Raw genomic sequence first — 25,331 nt, 5'->3', positions numbered from 1 at the left:
GTTTTCTGTCTCCAGCACTTCTTTGTTTCTATCAAACTGCATCGGCCTTAAAATGAGACACTGACACACCGCTGTGTGACACGATAGCAGCACAACAAAATAGTGGCATGATGCAAATAATCAGGCATCACTGGACTAGCTAGTACTGAAATAGCTTCCCTGAATATGCTGTGAATGGGAGCCCTTGGAACAATAGAAAAGGAAATCCAGAGGTTTGAAAGTTCAATATGAGAGTCAAGTTAGGGTTAACCACCTAAAACAGGTGGTTTGGGTGTCCTGTGCTCAGTTTATGGAAGGAGCAATATTTTGGTAGCTGCTACATTTATTCACTGAAATCGTTGGCAGTGGGAAGGTACCAGTGTTGACAATGTGGTTCTTGTTACCCTGACAACAGAGGTTCTCCATGATCCTGGTATACACATCTCTGATGCCAGCTACAGCCAATCCGAATTTTATTTAGACTATTATTTTCAGTCAATTGTGATGATGAACGGGCACTCCGAACTAAAGGGCAACTCAATGATAAGCTTATAACTGATGGAGTATCCATGAGGTACCAACACAGCGACTCTGCTGCACCATAGCCAGACGGGTAAAAAGAGCAATAGACAAAAGTGTCGCTGCACGACTCGAATGTGCTGATTCTAGAGCCTCCTGCACCGCATGCAGGGAATGCTCGATGCCGCTAAGAATGTTCCTTCTTAAATGCGGCTTAATTGGCCGATGTGGGGGTTTGGATGCGTGGTCGCTGATATGACACATGATCGGTGTGCATGTGCCGAGAAGAGAATCACATGCATGCACAGACAACAGCTGGCGCGGTGCTGCATCCGCAGTGGTAATCAACGCCGCAATTTGCATCGAATAACGAAGACGCACGTCCATTTAATAGGAGAAACGATGTAAAGCATGACAGAGACACAGCTTGAATTGAACAGGGCGACAGCTTTCACTCATGTATGCCGATCCTTCTCTCTTCATTTGGCTGGCAGGAGAGCAGCTGGTGGCTCTCTGCAAATGGGTTAGAGCACATTACCTTCGCATTCAACACCGTCGTAATGCAACTTGCAGGAAGTCCATTCATGCAGAAAATAGAGCTACACTCATTATAAAACTTGTACCTCGTAGGAGCCCGTGCGACCGACACCCAACAGCACCAACAGGAACAAACGAGTCGAGTCTAATGTCACACAACGAAGCTGTTCCTCATCCCCATCGACGCCCAAGCATCTCCCGATCAGCTCCCTCCGTTTTCCAGTCACGAACACCTGATCCTCTCCCTTCACCTCTTCCTTGTCCCACCCCCTTTCTCCTCCTCTGACGCACTCATCCATCGCTCCATTATATTATTCCTCTTGTTTTGCCCAGTGGGCTTTTTTTCATACGTTTTATAATTCCTCTCGATATATAATATTGTGACATTTTTGCAGGTTTTTTTTTAATAAACCATGAAATATATAAATATACAGTTTTCCTCCTGATTGACAAAGCTGTTGAGTCACATGTAGAACTTTGAGCCATTTCTAATATGTGAGAGGTTTTTAAACCTGCCCTCAACCCCAACCGTGCTGCTGTCTTTGGATAAAAGTAATTTCTGTTTACACACATGTAAAAATGTCTTCTGTATGGTGGAAGTTCAAGTTTGATGCCTAAGTGAGTGTGTGATTGGTGGGGAGTGAGAATTAAAAATGATAAAATGTATATTTAAGACATTTATTTGAGGGTCAGTACTGTAGAGACATGAGTGGGAGTGTGGAGACATGCCGACTGCACATGTGCTGCTAGTGTTATTGTCATTATAAAGTGTTGCAGCGCTATTTTGGTTCCCAAGTCTGAGTCCTGCAGTGAGAAAAGCTATTGAAGAATAAGAAGAAGAACTATTACATGATATATAGCTAACACTGGCATCATAAAGGGCTACAAAGACCATGAAACAATCATTAAAGACCAAAATAAGGAAGAAGTGAAAACACCCCAAGTGAAAACACCCCACTGAGAAGTGATGCAATATTTCACCCCCCCCTCAGACCATGTTGACCGACTGATCATGGTGGCTCTTCCACTTTTCATTATGCTAACAGATGTTTTCTCTCTGTGTCTTGCTTCTTCCATCAACTGAGTCCAAGTTGTCCGCCTTTTTGTCTGAGTGTTTCTATTTCCTGGCTCACGATAGTATCTATAGATGCTGGATAGATGCTAATGTAGAGTTGCACAAGAGGAAAAGGGGGAGGGAGGAGGTTTTAGAGCTTAGCTGCGACAAGGCATGGATTAATTTCCCAACCAAATGCATTTGGGATTAGTAGACCATTAAAAGAGCATACACACAGACACATACACAGACACACACACAGACACACACACGGCTTTAACTGATTCAGTGATAGCCTTACAAACCCTGACCTCTTTATCTCTCTCTCACTCCCTCAATCTATGTTTCACTTTTTATGAACAGGTGTTCACACAAGCAAAGGAAGTAATAGCTAAATTTACCAGTACTGTGCGTGCGTGTGTAACCCTTACCCTAACACACACACAAAACTGCTCTCACACAAAAAAATCAGAAATGTGCTGAAGCATTTAGCACAGTTTCCACGAGGTGGGAATCCACTTAATATCTTGCAATTGTGGAGTAAATAACAATAATCACATCAACCAAAGCACATCACGATGTTGCTAAGCCACATGTTCATCAGTAATAAGCTCTTAAACTGTCCACTCAGGGCAACACTGGTGGATCCCAATCAAAGAGCCATGCAAAAGAAACATTCACGATTAAAACTTTAAAGGTATTTAAAGGTATAACTTTAAAGGTATTTACTTGGATTGAACTGAGGATGTGTAGCAAAAGCATATTTATCTCTGCGACCGCGGACCGATAGTTTTAGATTGAACTTCTGTCAGACTTCTATACGTCTCGTTGTAAAAATGCCTGTCGCCTTTTTTCCTTATCCATCAAATTATCTTTAAATGTAGTCAAATCTCAAAAATAGTGTTGAAACAACATCTGTATCTGATGTCATGGAGAACTGAAATGTGACATGAATATGAATATGAATAAACACGTAATCTGAGGCTGGGGAGGGATGCATCTACATATGGGATGCATCTACACATCTACATCTACATCTGTATATGTATTCAAGAGCATCTAAATATTCTTTATAATGGCATGAAAGAAGGTAAAATGCTTCCCATTTCACAGTTGGCAAATCAATTATTCAACGCCACTTCAAAATAAAAGGGAATGCCATAGATACACATCAGATGTACAGGGTTGTCACAGTTATATTCTAACTTGGGCAATAAAATAAAGAGCTACAATTGCTGAAGGGCTCTGCTGCTCTTCAGGCCTCTTGACGAGACAAATCCAGCCAAAAAAATAACGACATCAATGTCATAAGGTTCCCTAAGACAAGAAGAAACATCATCCTACGGTATTTATTGACACATTTCTTAGTTAATCGGTGGCTGACTTGAAAAAAGGGTAGTCTTAATTAATTAACCTCACTTGCAATGGTGACCAAAGTGTGGCTTTTAAACAGAAGGCATCATGCCCCCTCTTTAAAATTACTATGACTGTGGGATTCGGTTGAGTCTGGAGCTGATGTATTGTTGTCCACATATTGAGCACTTCTAGTTGGGTTCCATCAGGTTTCCACCCAGTAGGGTTGGGGACAGGGTTAGGGTCCTGTCAAAGTGCTTTTGTGGTCTTGTGAGGTTAGGGTTAGCATCCTGTCCAAGTCAATTTGTTGTCTTCTGAGGTTAGCGTTAGGGTCCTATCCAAGTGCTTTTGTTGTCAATCTGATTGATTGACATCAAGCAAGCAAGCAAGCAACCAATCAGCAGATTAGGGAGCAGATAAACTACACAAGAAATAACATTATCACTGATCTACTCGGAGAAGAGAGGAAAGAAGAGGAGAGGAGAGCAGAGGAGAGCAGAGGAGAGCAGAGAAGAGATTTTTGATTTTTACAAAATACTTTAATTCACAAATTTACACAGGGCCACAAAACGCCCTGTTTGGAAAACCCACAGAACAACAATAATAGTAATAATAATCATAACAATAATAACAGTAATCATAATAACAATAACAATAGTTATAATAGTAATGATACCACCAACCACAATAAAAATAGATAAATAAATAAATAAATATTAAGAAATCAACAATACAATACAATTTAACCCACCAGGGGGTGTGCAAAGTGCAAAAGATCCTCTGTCACAGTGCATAAAACATTTTTGTGACACCATATGTCCTGGAATTTGCCGAGGTCGTTCATCATTTTATAAAACCCAAACTCCAACGTCAGCCTGCACCGGACATTACAGCGCCATACAGAGGCGGCCTCACTGTCCCCAGTTTTTGAAATTTTGTTCTTCCTGGAGATGTAAATTGCCATTTTTGCCTCACCACAGATAAAATTCAGGAGTTGCCACTTGTTGCGAGCGGCTTTTGAGTTGTAACCTGCGCCAAAAATAAAAGTTCTAATAGAAAAGGTTTCCTTAAAACCATTAAAAACACCCTTCATGACATTAAAAAGTACAGTGAGCCTCTCACACTCACTGTACGCGTGGAACACAGTCTCTCGCCCGGAACAAAACGGGCACTGGTCCGACACAGCAGCGTTCATTCTGATCAGGAGAGCGTTCAAGGCGACAGCCCCATGTAGGATCCTCCACTGGAGGTCCCCGGTCCTTTTCTTCAGGGGCGGCTTGTAAAGGACCCTCCAGCAGGGGCGGGCGCCATCCCCTCCCAGTCAATCGGCCCACACGCTGGTGCTCTTGTTCGACAGTCCTCTCCTGTTTAATACCCTCACACAGTCGTTGTATAGGGTCTTCTTATCGACTGCTACCAGGGAGAAGGTCTTTGCTGGTCTGAGGAGAGGACCGTCTAGATTCCCGAGGTGGGCAACCAGCCTGATCTCCGGGAAGGGGTCCTCGCTGTCGGGTTCGGTCCCCTGGCCATAGTCCTCAAGAATACGCCTCTCTCTCGTGCTGAGTCTGTTCCTCCATAACCGAAGCACCCCCTCAGCTGCCTGGGTAGAGCGGATGACTAACAGGGAACCCACTGCCTCCGCACCCATTAGGTCTGGCCCTGGCACGGCCACTACGTGCTGGAGGAGTAGGGTCCGGGTCCGCCACAGTGCAGCCGTCAGCCTCGGCGGGGCTTCGGCCGAGACATCCAGCCTGGCTCCGTGCACCGTGGGTTCCCTTAGCAGCCAATACAGAGATTCAGAGCTGGTTCTTTTCTCAACTTTAAAAAGGGCCCATGCCTTAACAACACTCTGATAAAATGGAGGTAGCCCATTTAACTTTGCAAATTTAAAGTCAGTTAAAAACAGAGCATCATCCAGCCCCAAGTTACTCACCCGTCTGAAGACACATCTGGCCACATCTCTCCACATTAGGTCCGCCGGCCCTGTTAAAAACCTCTGTACAAACTGTATTCTAAAAGTGGCGGTCCTGCTGGCCAGGTGGATGAGGCCCTGTCCTCCCTCCTCTCTGGGCAAGTACAACACCCCCTGCTGGACCCAATGCATGCCGTCCCAAAAGAAGGCCAGAACTCGTCTGCAGTTGTGCTAGTAGCCCCGAGGGTGGCTCCATGCAACTGAGCCGGTGCCAGAGCACAGAGGCCACCAGGTTATTGAGTTCTGCCTCTGTACGACATGCGGGGGAGGAGCCATTTCCATTTTTGAATTTTTCCATCTACCTTTTCCAACGTGTCGAGCCAATTTTTCTTTTCAGTTTCTTCATCTCCAATAAAAACACCGAGGTACTTTAGGCCGTCCCTCCGCCAGGCAAGGTCCTGGGGAAGGACCGGCAGACCATTTGTCCACCTGCCAACGGCCAGGGCCTCACTCTTCTGCCAGTTGACCCTGGCCGAGGACAGGCGGTTGAATAAAACTGTTAAATTAGATAAAACATCTACGTCCCTCTGGCTGCGCACCATTACTATTAGATCATCTGCGTAGGCAGATAAAACAATTTTTCTGTAAAAGGACGGTAAAAACAGGCCATCCACATTTGCACGGACCCTAGAGAGAAGGGGTTCGAGGGAGAGAGCGTAGAGCATTCCAGAGAGGGCACATCCCTGCCGGACGCCTCTACGCACTCTGAAGGGAGCACACAGACTGCCATTAAACTTCAGCATACTCACAATGTCACAGTACAGGACGCGGATCATCGCTATAAAGCCAGGGCTGAACTCGAACCTCTCCATCACCTTCCAGAGGAACTGGTGTTCAACCCGGTCAAAAGCCTTTTCCTGGTCTAGCGAAATGAGACCAGTATCAACGTCCAATGATCTGGAGACTTCCAAAACATCTCGAATTAGGTGGACATTATCTACTATGGACCTGCCGGGCACACAGTAAGTCTGGTCCCGGTGGATGACCTGCTCCATAGCTTCCCTCAGCCTGGAGGCCAAGGTCTTGGACAGAATCCTATAAGCCACACACAGTAGAGACACAGGGCGCCAGTTCTTGATCTCCCGCAGGTTGCCCTTTTTTGGCAGGAGGGTGACCACCGCTCTCCTGCAGGACAATGGCAGGGAACCTGAGGCCAGGCTTTCATTAAAGACCTCCAGCATGTCGTGGGCCACAATGTCCCAGTAGGCTTTAAAGAACTCTACTGTGAGCCCATCGACACCTGGAGACTTCCTTCCCTTCATGCTGAGCAGGGCGGCGTGGAGCTCATCGAGTTGCAACGGCCTGTCCAGCTGCGAGTTTGCCTCCTCAGAGACCCGAGGAAGGTCCCCGCAGAACTCATGGAACAGGCCGTCATCCCTGCGATACTCACTCTCATACAGGGAGGAAAAGAACTCCACCGCCCGCTGCCTTATCTGGCCCGGCTCCACGAGTTCCTGCCCTGTGCTCGAAAGCAGTGAATGGATTATTAGGCTCTGCCCACGCTTTTTCTCCAGCCCAAAGAAGAAACTAGAGGGAGCATCCATCTCAGTGAGGTCTTGAATCCGGGACCTGACCAGTGCACCCTGTACCTGACTGTCCAAGGCCATTTTTTTGGATTGGAGGGTTTCGATACACCCTCGATCTCATGTGGAGCTGCCAATCGCCTCTAGCTCCACTATCTCCATCTCCAGGTCTTTGATCGACCTGCGTGTGTCCTGCGTGGCATTGAGAGTATACTGCTGGCACAGGAACTGCATCTCTACTTTTCCACGGTCCCACCACTGTCTTAGGCACGTAAAATCAGACTTTCTCTCTCGAAACCCCAACCAGAAGTGCCGTAAAACATCCTTAAAACTGTTGTCTTGAGCTAAGCTGGAATTAAAATGCCAATATGCACTCTTGGGTAAAATGTTCTTCACGGCGACTTCGCCTAAAACCAACGAGTGATCTGTAAAGCCGACTGGCATGATTCTACAGCTACTAAAAACACTAAAATGATGTTTAAAACAATAAAATCGGTCAAGTCTGGCCGAGGAGATCCTACCCTCACTCATGCGGGACCAAGTGTATTGCCTGTTGTCTGCGTGCATCCTCCTCCACACATCCACCAGGCCATGAGAATAGGCCAGCTGTCTCAGACAATGTTGCGAGGCTGGATGAGGCTCTGCATGGTTGCGGTCTAAAAAAGACTCGGTGCAATTAAAATCTCCACCCAGGAATAAAAAATCATCCCCACAACCATTTAAAACAGTGCCAACTTTTTCTAAAAAGCTCTTCCTCTCTGTACCGTTGGTGGGAGCATAAATATTAATAAAAACCAAGGAGTGGTTTTGGAGGCGCGCTTTCACCATCAAACACCGTCCCCTCACCACATGCTCCACCTCCAGGGACGATGGAGTGAAGCCCCTTGAAAAAAGGAGGCCCACTCCACCACTGAGGGTGGTGTTGTGGCTCAGCAGCACCTGTCCTTCCCACTCCTTCTCCCAGTCCGCTTCTATGCCGCAGTCGCTGTGGGTCTCCTGGAGGAACAGGACATCAATGCGTTTTCTTTTTGCTGTGTCGAACACTAGTGCCCGTTTTCTTGCGTCCCTGGCTCCGTTGACATTCAACGTTCCCATTTTGAATATGTTCATGCCAAGGGGAAAGATAAAAATCACAGACAGTGAAAAATAAGTACAAGAAACCATGGCAAAATATTTTTCAATTTAGCTGTTTTCTTGCTTTGCCCATGTGCTTCCTGAGCCTATATATTTCGGGGTCGGTGAGGCCTGACGTTGCCTTATTCCTAATTAAAAAGCTCGCTGACCGGATAAAGCAGAGCCGGTCAGGAAAATATGTTCCCAGATCAAGGCCTTTCATGCCCTTGGTCTGGGTGAGGAACTTTTTAAACAAGCCTGGGGGGTACAGGTCAAAATCCTGCCCGTCTGGCGTTGTGCCGGACAGTTCGCTGCCGTCCGACATCGACTCGCAGTCGCTGGTGTCTGTGTCTGCTACTGTCTCCTCCAGCCTTCCTGTCTTGCCCCCCTTGTCCTTCATGGTGCTTTTTCCGCTTGTTCCGCTTCCTTGCGGGAACAAGCCACCACTCGGGTGCGCCACTCGTGCCCTCACCTGCACTCACTGCTTCCTCACCACGCTCACCTATGCTCACTCCTCCCTCACCCCGCTCACCTGTGCTCACTGCTCCCTCACCTTGCTCCCCTGTGCTCACTCCTCCCTCACCCCGCTCACCTGTGCTCACTGCTCCCTCACCCCGCTCACCTGTGCTAACTTCTCCTTCACCCCGTTCACCTGTGCTAACTTCTCCTTCACCCCGTTCACCAGCCACTATCCCTGGCCCATCGAATCCACCCATCACTTGACCCACTGTACCCTGCTCACCCGTCTGGATCCTGTCTCCAGTCTCTCCTGTCTCACCCAGTTCAACTGTTTCACCCATCACCTCACCTTTTCCCCCCAGTTCATTTGAATCACACACCACCTCACTCATCACACCACTCAGATCACACACCTCCCCAGTTAAATCCACCTTCCCCCCTGATTCACCACTCTCACCATTCATTTCTACCACCATCTCCACAATCTCGCTCTCTCCACTCACCTCACTCTCACGCACACACTCGTCCCGCTTCTCCTCCATCTGCGACTCTGCTGTCGCTCCGTCCGGGGCAGCGGAGCTTCCCTCCGCGCTGAGCCACCGACGCCTCACCGCCGGAACGGGCCGCGGGGCCGGAGGCGCCACGGGCGCGGTAGCGGCGGGCCACGCGGCTCGGACAAGCCCTGGCGAGATGACCCTCCTCATTACAGTTAAAGCACTTGAGGGCGGAGGAAGTTGCAAAAAGGGTATAATCAAAATCGTCTACCCGAACGATGAAACGATAATTAATTAAATAATTATTCCTCCGCCCTATTGTTGAGGATCATGTGCACCTGCCTGCGGTGAGACACTACGTGTCTCAGCAGCGGTGACTTACAGCCCGACAACATTTTTCGGATGGGAGAGACCACTTTCCCATGCCGAGACAGCTCCCGTACCAGGAACTCATCGCTAATGAACGGCGGCACATTGGACAGTGTAATCCGTGCCGCCGGCTGTGTTAGCGGAGTTACCTGGACGAACTGTCCGCCCACGGTGATCCCCGTCTCCACCAACATATTTACCTGCTCCACCTTGGCCAGGAACAACACCACCGCCCTATTCATGCGGGCGGCGGATTTGATTGAGCTGTGGCCAATTTTTTGGCCCACAGCCAGCGCCACCTCCTCCACTCTAAGCACGGAGCCCGCACCCACCTTGACTCCGTGCTTCCGACTCAAGCCGGTTAAACCGGCGTTGGCCGCCATGACGGCCTCACACACCCACACAAACACTCGATAAACTAATATAAACTTGCAAACACCACAATAAATTAAACTATATTATTAGCATTCACTCGCACTCAAGAAAGAATAGGAAAAATAGCACTTTCGCACGGTTTTCCACTGGCTCGCTCGCTCCTCCGCTCTCACACGTCTCACTCAGAGAAGAGAAGAGAAGAGAAGAGAAGAGAGGAGAGGAGAGGAGATTTTGATTTTTACAAAATACTTTAATTCACAAATTTACACAGGGCCACAAAACGCCCTGTTTAGAAAAACCACAGAACAACAATAATAGTAATAATCATAATAATAATCATAACAATAATAGTAATCATAATGACAATAACAATAGTTATAATAGTAATCATAATAACAATAACAATAGTTATAATAGTAATGATACCACCAACCACAATAAAAATAGATAAATAAATAAATACTAAGAACTCAACAATACAATACAATTTATCCCACCAGGGGGTGTGCAAAGTGCAAAAGATCCTCTGTCACAGTGCATAAAACATTTTTGTGACACCATATGTCCTGGAATTTGCCGAGGTCGTTCATCATTTTATAAAACCCAAACTCTAACGTCAGCCTGCACCGGACATTACAGCGCCATACAGAGGCGGCCTCACTGTCTCCAGTTTTTGAAATTTTGTTCTTCCTGGAGACGTAAATTGCCATTTTTGCCTCACCACAGATAAAATTCAGGAGTTGCCACTTGTTGCGAGCGGCTTTTGAGTTGTAGCCTGCGCCAAAAATAAAAGTTCTAATAGAAAAGGTTTCCTTAAAACCATTAAAAACACCCTTCATGACATTAAAAAGTACAGTGAGCCTCTCACACTCACTGTACGCGTGGAACACAGTCTCTCGCCCGGAACAAAACGGGCACTGGTCCGACACAGCAGCGTTCATTCTGATCAGGAGAGCGTTCAAGGCGACAGCCCCATGTAGGATCCTCCACTGGAGGTCCCCGGTCCTTTTCTTCAGGGGCGGCTTGTAAAGGACCCTCCAGCAGGGGCGGGCGCCATCCCCTCCCAGTCAATCGGCCCACACGCTGGTGCTCTTGTTCGACAGTCCTCTCCTGTTTAATACCCTCACACAGTCGTTGTATAGGGTCTTCTTATCGACTGCTACCAGGGAGAAGGTCTTTGCTGGTCTGAGGAGAGGACCGTCTAGATTCCCGAGGTGGGCAACCAGCCTGATCTCCGGGAAGGGGTCCTCGCTGTCGGGTTCGGTCCCCTGGCCATAGTCCTCAAGAATACGCCTCTCTCTCGTGCTGAGTCTGTTCCTCCATAACCGAAGCACCCCCTCAGCTGCCTGGGTAGAGCGGATGACTAACAGGGAACCCACTGCCTCCGCACCCATTAGGTCTGGCCCTGGCACGGCCACTACGTGCTGGAGGAGTAGGGTCCGGGTCCGCCACAGTGCAGCCGTCAGCCTCGGCGGGGCTTCGGCCGAGACATCCAGCCTGGCTCCGTGCACCGTGGGTTCCCTTAGCAGCCAATACAGAGATTCAGAGCTGGTTCTTTTCTCAACTTTAAAAAGGGCCCATGCCTTAACAACACTCTGATAAAATGGAGGTAGCCCATTTAACTTTGCAAATTTAAAGTCAGTTAAAAACAGAGCATCATCCAGCCCCAAGTTACTCACCCGTCTGAAGACACATCTGGCCACATCTCTCCACATTAGGTCCGCCGGCCCTGTTAAAAACCTCTGTACAAACTGTATTCTAAAAGTGGCGGTCCTGCTGGCCAGGTGGATGAGGCCCTGTCCTCCCTCCTCTCTGGGCAAGTACAACACCCCCTGCTGGACCCAATGCATGCCGTCCCAAAAGAAGGCCAGAACTCGTCTGCAGTTGTGCTAGTAGCCCCGAGGGTGGCTCCATGCAACTGAGCCGGTGCCAGAGCACAGAGGCCACCAGGTTATTGAGTTCTGCCTCTGTACGACATGCGGGGGAGGAGCCATTTCCATTTTTGAATTTTTCCATCTACCTTTTCCAACGTGTCGAGCCAATTTTTCTTTTCAGTTTCTTCATCTCCAATAAAAACACCGAGGTACTTTAGGCCGTCCCTCCGCCAGGCAAGGTCCTGGGGAAGGACCGGCAGACCATTTGTCCACCTGCCAACGGCCAGGGCCTCACTCTTCTGCCAGTTGACCCTGGCCGAGGACAGGCGGTTGAATAAAACTGTTAAATTAGATAAAACATCTACGTCCCTCTGGCTGCGCACCATTACTATTAGATCATCTGCGTAGGCAGATAAAACAATTTTTCTGTAAAAGGACGGTAAAAACAGGCCATCCACATTTGCACGGACCCTAGAGAGAAGGGGTTCGAGGGAGAGAGCGTAGAGCATTCCAGAGAGGGCACATCCCTGCCGGACGCCTCTACGCACTCTGAAGGGAGCACACAGACTGCCATTAAACTTCAGCATACTCACAATGTCACAGTACAGGACGCGGATCATCGCTATAAAGCCAGGGCTGAACTCGAACCTCTCCATCACCTTCCAGAGGAACTGGTGTTCAACCCGGTCAAAAGCCTTTTCCTGGTCTAGCGAAATGAGACCAGTATCAACGTCCAATGATCTGGAGACTTCCAAAACATCTCGAATTAGGTGGACATTATCTACTATGGACCTGCCGGGCACACAGTAAGTCTGGTCCCGGTGGATGACCTGCTCCATAGCTTCCCTCAGCCTGGAGGCCAAGGTCTTGGACAGAATCCTATAAGCCACACACAGTAGAGACACAGGGCGCCAGTTCTTGATCTCCCGCAGGTTGCCCTTTTTTGGCAGGAGGGTGACCACCGCTCTCCTGCAGGACAATGGCAGGGAACCTGAGGCCAGGCTTTCATTAAAGACCTCCAGCATGTCGTGGGCCACAATGTCCCAGTAGGCTTTAAAGAACTCTACTGTGAGCCCATCGACACCTGGAGACTTCCTTCCCTTCATGCTGAGCAGGGCGGCGTGGAGCTCATCGAGTTGCAACGGCCTGTCCAGCTGCGAGTTTGCCTCCTCAGAGACCCGAGGAAGGTCCCCGCAGAACTCATGGAACAGGCCGTCATCCCTGCGATACTCACTCTCATACAGGGAGGAAAAGAACTCCACCGCCCGCTGCCTTATCTGGCCCGGCTCCACGAGTTCCTGCCCTGTGCTCGAAAGCAGTGAATGGATTATTAGGCTCTGCCCACGCTTTTTCTCCAGCCCAAAGAAGAAACTAGAGGGAGCATCCATCTCAGTGAGGTCTTGAATCCGGGACCTGACCAGTGCACCCTGTACCTGACTGTCCAAGGCCATTTTTTTGGATTGGAGGGTTTCGATACACCCTCGATCTCATGTGGAGCTGCCAATCGCCTCTAGCTCCACTATCTCCATCTCCAGGTCTTTGATCGACCTGCGTGTGTCCTGCGTGGCATTGAGAGTATACTGCTGGCACAGGAACTGCATCTCTACTTTTCCACGGTCCCACCACTGTCTTAGGCACGTAAAATCAGACTTTCTCTCTCGAAACCCCAACCAGAAGTGCCGTAAAACATCCTTAAAACTGTTGTCTTGAGCTAAGCTGGAATTAAAATGCCAATATGCACTCTTGGGTAAAATGTTCTTCACGGCGACTTCGCCTAAAACCAACGAGTGATCTGTAAAAGCCGACTGGCATGATTCTACAGCTACTAAAAACACTAAAATGATGTTTAAAACAATAAAATCGGTCAAGTCTGGCCGAGGAGATCCTACCCTCACTCATGCGGGACCAAGTGTATTGCCTGTTGTCTGCGTGCATCCTCCTCCACACATCCACCAGGCCATGAGAATAGGCCAGCTGTCTCAGACAATGTTGCGAGGCTGGATGAGGCTCTGCATGGTTGCGGTCTAAAAAAGACTCGGTGCAATTAAAATCTCCACCCAGGAATAAAAAATCATCCCCACAACCATTTAAAACAGTGCCAACTTTTTCTAAAAAGCTCTTCCTCTCTGTACCGTTGGTGGGAGCATAAATATTAATAAAAACCAAGGAGTGGTTTTGGAGGCGCGCTTTCACCATCAAACACCGTCCCCTCACCACATGCTCCACCTCCAGGGACGATGGAGTGAAGCCCCTTGAAAAAAGGAGGCCCACTCCACCACTGAGGGTGGTGTTGTGGCTCAGCAGCACCTGTCCTTCCCACTCCTTCTCCCAGTCCGCTTCTATGCCGCAGTCGCTGTGGGTCTCCTGGAGGAACAGGACATCAATGCGTTTTCTTTTTGCTGTGTCGAACACTAGTGCCCGTTTTCTTGCGTCCCTGGCTCCGTTGACATTCAACGTTCCCATTTTGAATATGTTCATGCCAAGGGGAAAGATAAAAATCACAGACAGTGAAAAATAAGTACAAGAAACCATGGCAAAATATTTTTCAATTTAGCTGTTTTCTTGCTTTGCCCATGTGCTTCCTGAGCCTATATATTTCGGGGTCGGTGAGGCCTGACGTTGCCTTATTCCTAATTAAAAAGCTCGCTGACCGGATAAAGCAGAGCCGGTCAGGAAAATATGTTCCCAGATCAAGGCCTTTCATGCCCTTGGTCTGGGTGAGGAACTTTTTAAACAAGCCTGGGGGGTACAGGTCAAAATCCTGCCCGTCTGGCGTTGTGCCGGACAGTTCGCTGCCGTCCGACATCGACTCGCAGTCGCTGGTGTCTGTGTCTGCTACTGTCTCCTCCAGCCTTCCTGTCTTGCCCCCCTTGTCCTTCATGGTGCTTTTCCGCTTGTTCCGCTTCCTTGCGGGAACAAGCCACCACTCGGGTGCGCCACTCGTGCCCTCACCTGCACTCACTGCTTCCTCACCACGCTCACCTATGCTCACTCCTCCCTCACCCCGCTCACCTGTGCTCACTGCTCCCTCACCTTGCTCCCCTGTGCTCACTCCTCCCTCACCCCGCTCCCCTGTGCTCACTGCTCCCTCACCCCGCTCACCTGTGCTAACTTCTCCTTCACCCCGTTCACCTGTGCTAACTTCTCCTTCACCCCGTTCACCAGCCACTATCCCTGGCCCATCGAATCCACCCATCACTTGACCCACTGTACCCTGCTCACCCGTCTGGATCCTGTCTCCAGTCTCTCCTGTCTCACCCAGTTCAACTGTTTCACCCATCACCTCACCTTTTCCCCCCAGTTCATTTGAATCACACACCACCTCACTCATCACACCACTCAGATCACACACCTCCCCAGTTAAATCCACCTTCCCCCCTGATTCACCACTCTCACCATTCATTTCTACCACCATCTCCACAATCTCGCTCTCTCCACTCACCTCACTCTCACGCACACACTCGTCCCGCTTCTCCTCCATCTGCGACTCTGCTGTCGCTCCGTCCGGGGCAGCGGAGCTTCCCTCCGCGCTGAGCCACCGACGCCTCACCGCCGGAACGGGCCGCGGGGCCGGAGGCGCCACGGGCGCGGTAGCGGCGGGCCACGCGGCTCGGACAAGCCCTGGCGAGATGACCCTCCTCATTACAGTTAAAGCACTTGAGGGCGGAGGAAGTTGCAAAAAGGGTATAATCAAAATCGTCTACCCGAACGATGAAACGATAATTAATTAAATAATTATTCCTCCGCCCTATTGTTGAGGATCATGTGCACCTGCCTGCGGTGAGACACTACGTGTCTCAGCAGCGGTGACTTACAGCCCGACAACATTTTTCGGATGGGAGAGACCACTTTCCCATGCCGAGACAGCTCCCGTACCAGGAACTCATCGCTAATGAACGGCGGCACATTGGACAGTGTAATCCGTGCCGCCGGCTGTGTTAGCGGAGTTACCTGGACGAACTGTCCGCCCACGGTGATCCCCGTCTCCACCAACATATTTACCTGCTCCACCTTGGCCAGGAACAACACCACCGCCCTATTCATGCGGGCGGCGGATTTGATTGAGCTGTGGCCAATTTTTTGGCCCACAGCCAGCGCCACCTCCTCCACTCTAAGCACGGAGCCCGCACCCACCTTGACTCCGTGCTTCCGACTCAAGCCGGTTAAACCGGCGTTGGCCGCCATGACGGCCTCACACACCCACACAAACACTCGATAAACTAATATAAACTTGCAAACACCACAATAAATTAAACTATATTATTAGCATTCACTCGCACTCAAGAAAGAATAGGAAAAATAGCACTTTCGCACGGTTTTCCACTGGCTCGCTCGCTCCTCCGCTCTCACACGTCTCACTCAGAGAAGAGAAGAGAAGAGAAGAGAAGAGAAGAGAAGAGAGGAGAGGAGAGGAGATTTTGATTTTTACAAAATACTTTAATTCACAAATTTACACAGGGCCACAAAACGCCCTGTTTAGAAAAACCACAGAACAACAATAATAGTAATAATCATAATAATAATCATAACAATAATAGTAATCATAATGACAATAACAATAGTTATAATAGTAATCATAATAACAATAACAATAGTTATAATAGTAATGATACCACCAACCACAATAAAAATAGATAAATAAATAAATACTAAGAACTCAACAATACAATACAATTTATCCCACCAGGGGGTGTGCAAAGTGCAAAAGATCCTCTGTCACAGTGCATAAAACATTTTTGTGACACCATATGTCCTGGAATTTGCCGAGGTCGTTCATCATTTTATAAAACCCAAACTCTAACGTCAGCCTGCACCGGACATTACAGCGCCATACAGAGGCGGCCTCACTGTCTCCAGTTTTTGAAATTTTGTTCTTCCTGGAGACGTAAATTGCCATTTTTGCCTCACCACAGATAAAATTCAGGAGTTGCCACTTGTTGCGAGCGGCTTTTGAGTTGTAGCCTGCGCCAAAAATAAAAGTTCTAATAGAAAAGGTTTCCTTAAAACCATTAAAAACACCCTTCATGACATTAAAAAGTACAGTGAGCCTCTCACACTCACTGTACGCGTGGAACACAGTCTCTCGCCCGGAACAAAACGGGCACTGGTCCGACACAGCAGCGTTCATTCTGGAGAGGAGCGCGTTCAAGGCGACAGCCCCATGTAGGATCCTCCACTGGAGGTCCCCGGTCCTCTTCCTCAGGGGCGGCTTGTAAAGGACCCTCCAGCAGGGGCGGGCTCCATCCCCTCCCAGTCGATCGGCCCACACGCTGGTGCTCTTGTTCGACAGTCCTCTCCTGTTTAGTACCCTCACACAGTCGTTGTACAGGGTCTTCTTATCGACTGCCACCAGGGAGAAGGTCTTTGCTGGTCTGAAGAGAGGACCGTCTAGATTCCCGAGGTGGGCAACCAGCCTGATCTCCGGGAAGGGGTCCTCGCTGTCGGGTTCGGTCCCCTGGCCGTAGTCCTCAAGAATACGCCTCTCTCTCGTGCTGAGCCTGTTCCTCCATAACCGAAGCACCCCCTCAGCTGCCTGGGTAGAGCGGATGCCTAACAGGGAACCCACTGCCTCCGCACCCGTTAGGTCTGGCCCTGCCACGGCCACTACGTGCTGGAGGAGTAGGGTCCGGGTCCGCCACAGTGCAGCCGTCAGCCTCGGCGGGGCTTCGGCCGAGACATCCAGCCTGGCTCCGTGCACCGTGGGTTCCCTTAGCAGCCAATACAGAGATTCAGAGCTGGTTCTTTTCTCAACTTTAAAAAGGGCCCATGCCTTAACAACACTCTGATAAAATGGAGGTAGCCCATTTAACTTTGCAAATTTAAAGTCAGTTAAAAACAGAGCATCATCTAGCCCCAAGTTACTCACCCGTCTGAAGACACATCTGGCCACATCTCTCCACATTAGGTCCGCCGGCCCTGTTAAAAACCTCTGTACAAACTGTATTCTAAAAGCGGCGGTCCTACTGGCCAGGTGGATGAGGCCCTGTCCTCCCTCCTCTCTGGGCAAGTACAACACCCCCTGCTGGACCCAATGCATGCCGTCCCAAAAGAAGGCCAGAACTCTTGTCTGCAGTTGTGCCAGTAGCCCCGAGGGTGGCTCCATGCAGCTGAGCCGGTGCCAGAGCACAGAGGCCACCAGGTTATTGAGGACAAGAGTTCTGCCTCTGTACGACATGCGGGGGAGGAGCCATTTCCATTTTTGAATTTTTCCGTCTACCTTTTCTAACGTGTCGAGCCAATTTTTCTTTTCAGTTTCTTCATCTCCAATAAAAATACCGAGGTACTTTAGGCCGTCCCTCCGCCAGGCAAGGTCCTGGGGAAGGACCGGCAGGCCATTTGTCCACCTGCCAACGGCCAGGGCCTCACTCTTCTGCCAGTTGACCCTGGCCGCGGACAGGCGGTTGAATAAAACTGTTAAATTAGATAAAACATCTACGTCCCTCTGGCTGCGCACCACTACTATTAGATCGTCTGCGTAGGCAGATAAAACAATTTTTCTGTAAAAGGACGGTAAAAACAGGCCATCCACGTTTGCACGGACCCTAGAGAGAAGGGGTTCGAGGGAGAGGGCGTAGAGCATTCCAGAGAGGGCACAGCCCTGCCGGACGCCTCTACGCACTCTGAAGGGAGCACACAGACTGCCATTAAACTTCAGCATACTCTCAATGTCACAGTACAGGACGCGGATCATCGCTATAAAGCCAGGGCTGAACCCGAACCTCTCCATCACCTTCCAGAGGAACTGGTGTTCAACCCGGTCAAAAGCCTTTTCTTGGTCTAACGAAATGAGACCAGTATCAACGTCCAGTGATCTGGAGACTTCCAAAACATCTCGAATTAGGTGGACATTATCTCCTATGGACCTGCCGGGCACACAGTAAGTCTGGTCCCGGTGGATGACCTGCTCCATAGCCTCTCTGAGCCTGGAGGCTAAGGCCTTGGACAGAATCCTATAATCCAGACACAGCAGAGACACAGGGCGCCAGTTCTTAATCTCCTGCAGGTTGCCCTTTTTTGGCAGGAGGGTGACCACCGCTCTCCTGCAGGACAACGGCAGGGAACCCGCGGCCAGGCTTTCGTTAAAGACCTCCAGCATGTCGCGGGCCACAATGTCCCAGAAGGTTCTAAAGAACTCTACCGTGAGCCCGTCGACACCTGGAGCTTTCTTTCCCTTCATCCCGAGCAGTGCGGCGTGGAGCTCGTCGAGCTGCAGCGGCCTGTCCAGCAGCGAGTTTGTCTCCTCAGAGACCCGAGGGAGGCCCCCGCAGAACTCGTCGAACAGGCCATCGTCGCTGCAGTACTCGGTCTCGTAGAGCGAGGAAAAGAATTCCACTGCTCGCCGTCTTATCTGGCCCGGCTCCACGAGTTCCTGCCCTGTGCTCGAAAACAGTGAATGGATCATTTGGTTCTGCCCGCGCCTCCTCTCCAGCCCAAAAAAGAAGCTAGAGGGAGCATCCATCTCCGTGATGTCCTGTATCCGGGACCTGACCAGTGCACCCTGTACCTGATTGTCCAGCAGGCTGGCCAAGGCCATTTTTTTTGATTGGAGGGTTTCAATACACCCTCGATCTCCCGTGGAGCTGCCAATCGCCTCTAGCTCCACTATCTCCATCTCCAGATCTTTGATCGACCTGCGTGTGTCCTGCGTGGCATTGAGAGTATACTGCTGGCACAGGAGCTGTATCTCTACTTTTCCACGGTCCCACCACTGTCTTAAGCACGTAAAATCGGACTTTCTCTCTCGAAACCCCAACCAGAAGTGCCGTAAAACATCCCTAAAACTGTTGTCTTGCGCTAAGCTGGAATTAAAATGCCAATATGCACTCTTGGGTAAAATGTTCTTCACGGCGACTTCGCCTAAAACCAACGAGTGATCTGAAAAGCCGACAGGCATGATTCTACAGCTCCTAAAAACACTAAAATGATGTTTAAAACAATAAAATCGGTCAAGTCTGGCCGAGGAGATCCTACCCTCACTCATGCGGGACCAAGTGTATTGCCTGTTGTCTGCGTGCATCCTCCTCCACACATCCACCAGGCCATGAGAATAGGCCAGCTGTCTCAGACAATGTTGCGAGGCTGGATGAGGCTCTGCATGGTTGCGGTCTAAAAAGGACTCGGTGCAATTAAAATCTCCACCCAGAAATAAAAAATCATCCCCACAACCATTTAAAACAGTGCCAACTTTTCCTAAAAAGCTCTTCCTCTCTGTACCGTTGGTGGGAGCATAAATATTAATAAAAACCAAGGAGTGGTTTTGGAGGCGCGCTTTCACCATCAAACACCGTCCCCTCACCACATGCTCCACCTCCAGGGACGATGGATTGAAGCCCCTTGAAAAAAGGAGGCCCACTCCACCACTGAGGGTGGTGTTGTGGCTCAGCAGCACCTGTCCTTCCCACTCCTTCTCCCAGTCCGCTTCTATGCCGCAGTCGCTGTGGGTCTCCTGGAGGAACAGGACATCAATGCGTTTTCTTTTTGCTGTGTCGAACACTAGTGCCCGTTTTTTTGCGTCCCTGGCTCCGTTGACATTCAACGTTCCCATTTTGAATATGTTCATGCCAAGGGAAAAGATTAAAATCAAAGACAGTAAAAAATAAGTACAAGAAGCCATGGCAAAATATCTTTCAATTTAGCTGTTTTCGTGCTTTGCCCATGTGCTTCCTGAGCCTATATATTTCGGGGTCGGTGAGGCCTGATGTTGCCTTATTCCGAATTAAAAAGCTCGCTGACCGGATAAAGCAGAGCCGGTCAGGAAAATATGTTCCCAGATCAAGGCCTTTCATGCCCTTGGTCTGGGTGAGGAACTTTTTAAACAAGCCTGGGGGGTACAGGTCAAAATCCTGCCCGTCTGGCGTTGTGCCGGACAGTTCGCTGCCGTCCGACATCGACTCGCAGTCGCTGGTGTCTGTGTCTGCTACTGTCTCCTCCAGCCTTCCTGTCTTGCCCCCCTTGTCCTTCATGGCGCTTTTCCGCTTGTTCCGCTTCCTTGCGGGAACAAGCCACCACTCGGATGCGCCACTCGTGCCCTCACCTGCACTCACTGCTTCCTCACCGCGCTCACCTGTGCTCACTCCTCCTTCACCCTGCTCACCTGTGCTCACTCCTCCTTCACCCTGCTCACCTGTGCTCACTGCTCCCTCACCTTGCTCCCCTGTGCTCACTGCTCCCTCACCCCGCTCACCTGTGCTAACTTCTCCTTCACCCCGTTCACCTGTGCTAACTTCTCCTTCACCCCGTTCACCAGCCACTATCCCTGGCCCATCGAGTCCACCCATCACCTGACCCACTGTACCCTGCTCACCTGTCTGGATCCTGTCTCCAGTCTCTCCTGTCTCACCCAGTTCAACTGTTTCACCCATCACCTCACCTTTTCCCCCCAGTTCATTTGAATCACACACCACCTCACTCATCACACCACTCAGATCACACACCTCCCCAGTTAAATCCACCTTCCCCCCTGATTCACCACTCTCACCATTCATTTCTACCACCATCTCCACAATCTCGCTCTCTCCACTCACCTCACTCTCACGCACACACTCGTCCCGCTTCTCCTCCATCTGCGACTCTGCTGTCGCTCCGTCCGGGGCAGCGGGGCCCTCCTCCGCGCTGAGCCACCGACGCCTCGCCGCCGGAACGGGCTGCGGGGCCGGAGGCGCCACGGGCGCGGGAGCGGCGGGCTCCGCCGCCTGCGTGTCCGAGGCCACGCGGTTCGGACAAGCCCTGGCGAGATGACCCTCCTCATTACAGTTAAAGCACTTGAGGGCGGAAGAAGTTGCAAAAAGGGTATAATCAAAATCGTCTACCCGAACGATGAAACGATAATTAAATTCCTCCGCCCTATTGTTGAGGATCATGTGCACCTGCCTGCGGTGAGACACTACGTGTCTCAGCAGCGGTGACTTACAGCCAGACAACATTTTTCGGATGGGAGAGACCACTTTCCCATGCCGAGACAGCTCCCGTACCAGGAACTCATCGCTGATGAACGGCGGCACATTGGACAGTGTAATCCGTGCCGCCGGCTGTGTTAGCGGAGTTACCTGGACGAACTGTCCGCCCACGGTGATCCCCGTCTCCACCAACATATTTACCTGCTCCACTTTGGCCAGGAACAACACCACCGCCCTATTCATGCGGGCGGCGGATTTGATTGAGCTGTGGCCAATTTTTTGGCCCACAGCCAGCGCCACCTCCTCCACATTAAGCACGGAGCCCGCACCCACCTTGACTCCGTGCTTCCGACTCAAGCCGGTTAAACCGGCGTTGGCCGCCATGACGACCGCACGCGGTCGGCCGCCTCACACACCCACACAAACACTCGATAAACTAATACAAACTTGCAAACACCACAATAAATTAAACTATATTATCTAGCATTCACTCGCACACAAGAAAGAATAGGAAAAATAGCACTTTCGCACGGTTTTCCACTGGCTCGCTCGCTCCTCCGCTCTCACACGTCTCACTCAGAGAAGAGAAGAGAAGAGAGGAGAGGAGAGGAGAGGAGAGGAGAGGAGAGGAGAGGAGAGGAGAGGAGAGGAGAGGAGAGGAGAGGAGAGGAGAGGAGAGGAGAGGAGAGGAGAGGCAGCCATGACCCAACAGGGTGACAGAGGTCTTTCAGGTGATCATGTTTCTGGACCCTGGCAGCCTCGGCCTATAGCAGCATAACTAAGATGTTAACCTAATAATTAGACAACCCTCTAAGTATGATAATTTGTCTTTCAATGATAATAACTGGAACTACAGAATTAGTGATAAAAAGTTTTTTCAAGGAGGAAGGTTTTAATTCTAATCTTAAAAGTAGAGATGGAGTCAGCCTCCCGTACCTGGACAGGGAGCTGGTTCCACAGCAGTGGGACCTGGTAGCTAAATGCTCGGCCCACAATTCTACATTTAGAGACTCTGGGGACCACAAGTAAACTAGCATTCTGAGAACGGAGTGGTCTATTGGGATGATAAGGTGTCACTAGCTCCTCCAGGTAGGATGGAGATAGGCCTCTTAGGACCTTGTAAGTAAGAAGAAGAATTTTAAAAATTATTCTGAATTTAATGGGCAGCCAATGAAGAGATGCCAGTACAGGAGTAATGTGATCTCTTTTGTCAATACCTGTCAGAACTCTAGCTGCAGCATTTTGGATCACGTGGAGGCTTCTTAAAGAGTTGTTTGGACACCCTGATAATAAAGAATTACAATAGTCCAGCCTGGAAGTAACAAATGCATGGACTAACTTTTCAGCATCATGCCGCGTCAGTAGTTCCCTGATCTTTGTGATGTTCCTCAGGTGAAAAAAGGCACTTTTTGAGACTATTTTAATGTGTGAGTTAAAGGACAGATTTTGATCAAAAGTTACTCCAAGATTATTCACAGAGAGACTAGATGCTAGGGAGATACCATCTACAGTGATCATGTGATCTAATCTATCTGTGAGAGGTTCGGGACCAAACACCCTGACCTCAGTTTTTCCTGAGTTAAGGAGAAGGAAATTTGAAGACATCCAAGACTTTATGTCTTTAGATAGGTCTGAAGCTTCACTAATTGCTCCGTCTCCTCTGGTTCCATGGAAATATATAGCTGAGTGTCATCAGCATAAAAATGAAAATTTATTCCATGCTGCCGAATAATGTTTCCTAAGGAAAGCATGTACAAGGTGAAAAGGATTGGTCCAAGTACAGTACCTTGTGGAACTCTATGGCTAACCCTACTGTATGAAGAGGGAACGCCATGGACATGAGCAAACTGGTATCTATCTGATAAATACGATCTAAACCAGTCTAGTGCTGTCCCTTTAATCCCAATCATATGTTCCAGTCTCTGTAACAGGATGCTGTAATCAACTGTATCAAAAGCAGCACTGGGGTCCAGCAGAACCAGCAGAGAAACCAGTCCATGATCTGAAGCTATAAGAAGATCATTAGGAACAAGTGCTTAAATAAGTGCTTTTTCTTTGCTGTGGTGAGCTCTAAAGCCTGACTGAAACATCTCAAACAGGCTGTTTCTCTGCAGGTGCTCCAGTAACTAAGTCACCATCACCTTCTCAAGAATTTTAGAGATAAAAGGAAAGTTGGATATCGGCCTATAATTTGCTAGTATGTCCTGATCCAGTGATGTTTTTTTTAAGCAACGGTTTAATCACTGCCTACTTGTAGGCCCGGGGTACATAACCTGTCACTAAAGAACAATTGATCTGGTCCAGAATAGAACTGCCTATCCTTGGAAATACAGCTTTCAACAGGTGTGTTGGAATGGGATCTGAAAGACATGTGGTCGACTTGGATTTCTGAATTCGTGAAGATGCCTCAGAAAAATATATAGGGTTGAAGGAGTTTAAGGGCTTGGTGGAGAACTTATATGTTCCCACAGTCAGCACATCTGGTGATGGTCCAGTTTTTGGGATGGCCTGGTTAGCTTTTTCTCTGATAGCTAGAACTTTATCAGTGAAGAAGCTCATGAAGTCTTCACCACTAAGGGAAGAAGGGATACATGGATCTAAAATGCTGTTATTCTTGGTAATTTGGCCACAGTGCTGAAAAGAAATCTGGGGTTGTTCTTGTTTTCTTCAATTAAAGCAGAAAAATAAGCTGTTCTATGGAGAGCCTTTTTGTAAACTACCAGACAGTCTTTCCAGGCTAAATAGTAGGTATCTATTTTACAAGAATACCACTTTCTTTCTAGTCTTTGCACTTTCTGCTTGAGGGTGTGAATGTGTGAGTTATACCAGGGGGCACACCTCCACTGATTTACTATTTTCTTTTTCATGGGGGCAACAGAATCAAGCGTGATTCTCAGTGTGGCTGACAGAGTCGACCTTGGTAGGGCTAAGATTATAATAACTGATCCCTGTGAAAATACACGGTGGTCTTGGGATCAGCACAGGGATCGCTTCCTTAAACTTAGCTATAGCATTATTTGAAAGACATCTGCTACTACTGAGGTAAGGGTTAGGGTTAGGGTCCTGTCCAAGTGCTTTAGTTGTCTACTGAGTTTAGGGTTAGGGTCCTGTCCAAGTCCTTTTGTTGTCTACCAAGGTTGGGGTTTGGGTTGGGGTCCTGTCCAAGTGCTTTTGTTGTCAACTGAGATTAGGATTAGGGTCCTGTCCAAATCCTTTTATTGTCCGTGGCGGTTAGGGTTAGGGTCTTGTCCTAGTCCTTTTGTTGTCTACTGAGGTTAGGTTTAGGGTCCTCTCCAAGTGCTTTTGTTATCTACTAAGGTTAGGGTTTGGGTTGGGGTAATGTCCAAGTCCTTTTGTTGTCTACTGAGGTCAGGGTTGGGGTCCTGTTCCAGTCCTTTTGTTGTCTACTGCGGTTAGGGTTAGAGTTAGGGTCCTTCGCAAGTGCTTTTGTTGTCTACTCAGGTTAGGGTTAGGGTATCTTTATGCCACCCCCACCCCCGTCTCTCTCTCTCTCTCTCTCTTTCAACCCCTCCTCTTTATCCCCCCCGCCCCCGTCAACCCCTCCTCTTGGTCTCCCCCTTCTCTCTCTCTTTCTCACCCACTTCTCTTTATCTCCCCCCCTCTCTCAACCCCTCCTCTTTATCTGCCCCCTCTCTTTCTCACCCACTTCTCTTTATCTCCCCCTCTCTCTCAACCCCTCCTCTTTATCTGCCCCCTCTCTCTCAACCCCTCCTCTTTATCTGCCCCCTCTCTTTCAATCCCACCTCTTTATCCCCCCAACTCTCTCTCACACTGTCTCCCAACTCCTCCTCTT

The 25,331-nt window shown here is 49.3% G+C and overlaps 1 protein-coding gene across 6 annotated transcripts in view; it reads right to left on the bottom strand.

Moving 5' to 3' along the window:
- Positions 1 to 1,274, bottom strand: part of grm5b (glutamate receptor, metabotropic 5b) — a 49,685-nt gene extending 48,411 nt beyond the window's left edge. For all 6 annotated transcript variants that reach the window (XM_029844002.1, XM_029844006.1, XM_029844007.1 and 3 more), the window contains exon 1: positions 1,122 to 1,274. The gene's annotated coding sequence lies outside the window, so the exon portion shown is untranslated. The remainder of the gene's footprint in view (positions 1 to 1,121) is intronic.
- Between the last annotated feature and the right edge of the window lie 24,057 nt (positions 1,275 to 25,331).

Source organism: Takifugu rubripes, chromosome 11 (assembly GCF_901000725.2).
Source record: "Takifugu rubripes chromosome 11, fTakRub1.2, whole genome shotgun sequence".
NCBI classification, from domain to species: Eukaryota; Metazoa; Chordata; class Actinopteri; order Tetraodontiformes; family Tetraodontidae; genus Takifugu; species Takifugu rubripes.
Note: the sequence above shows the minus strand (reverse complement) of the source record. Positions and strands in the feature narration are given on the sequence as shown.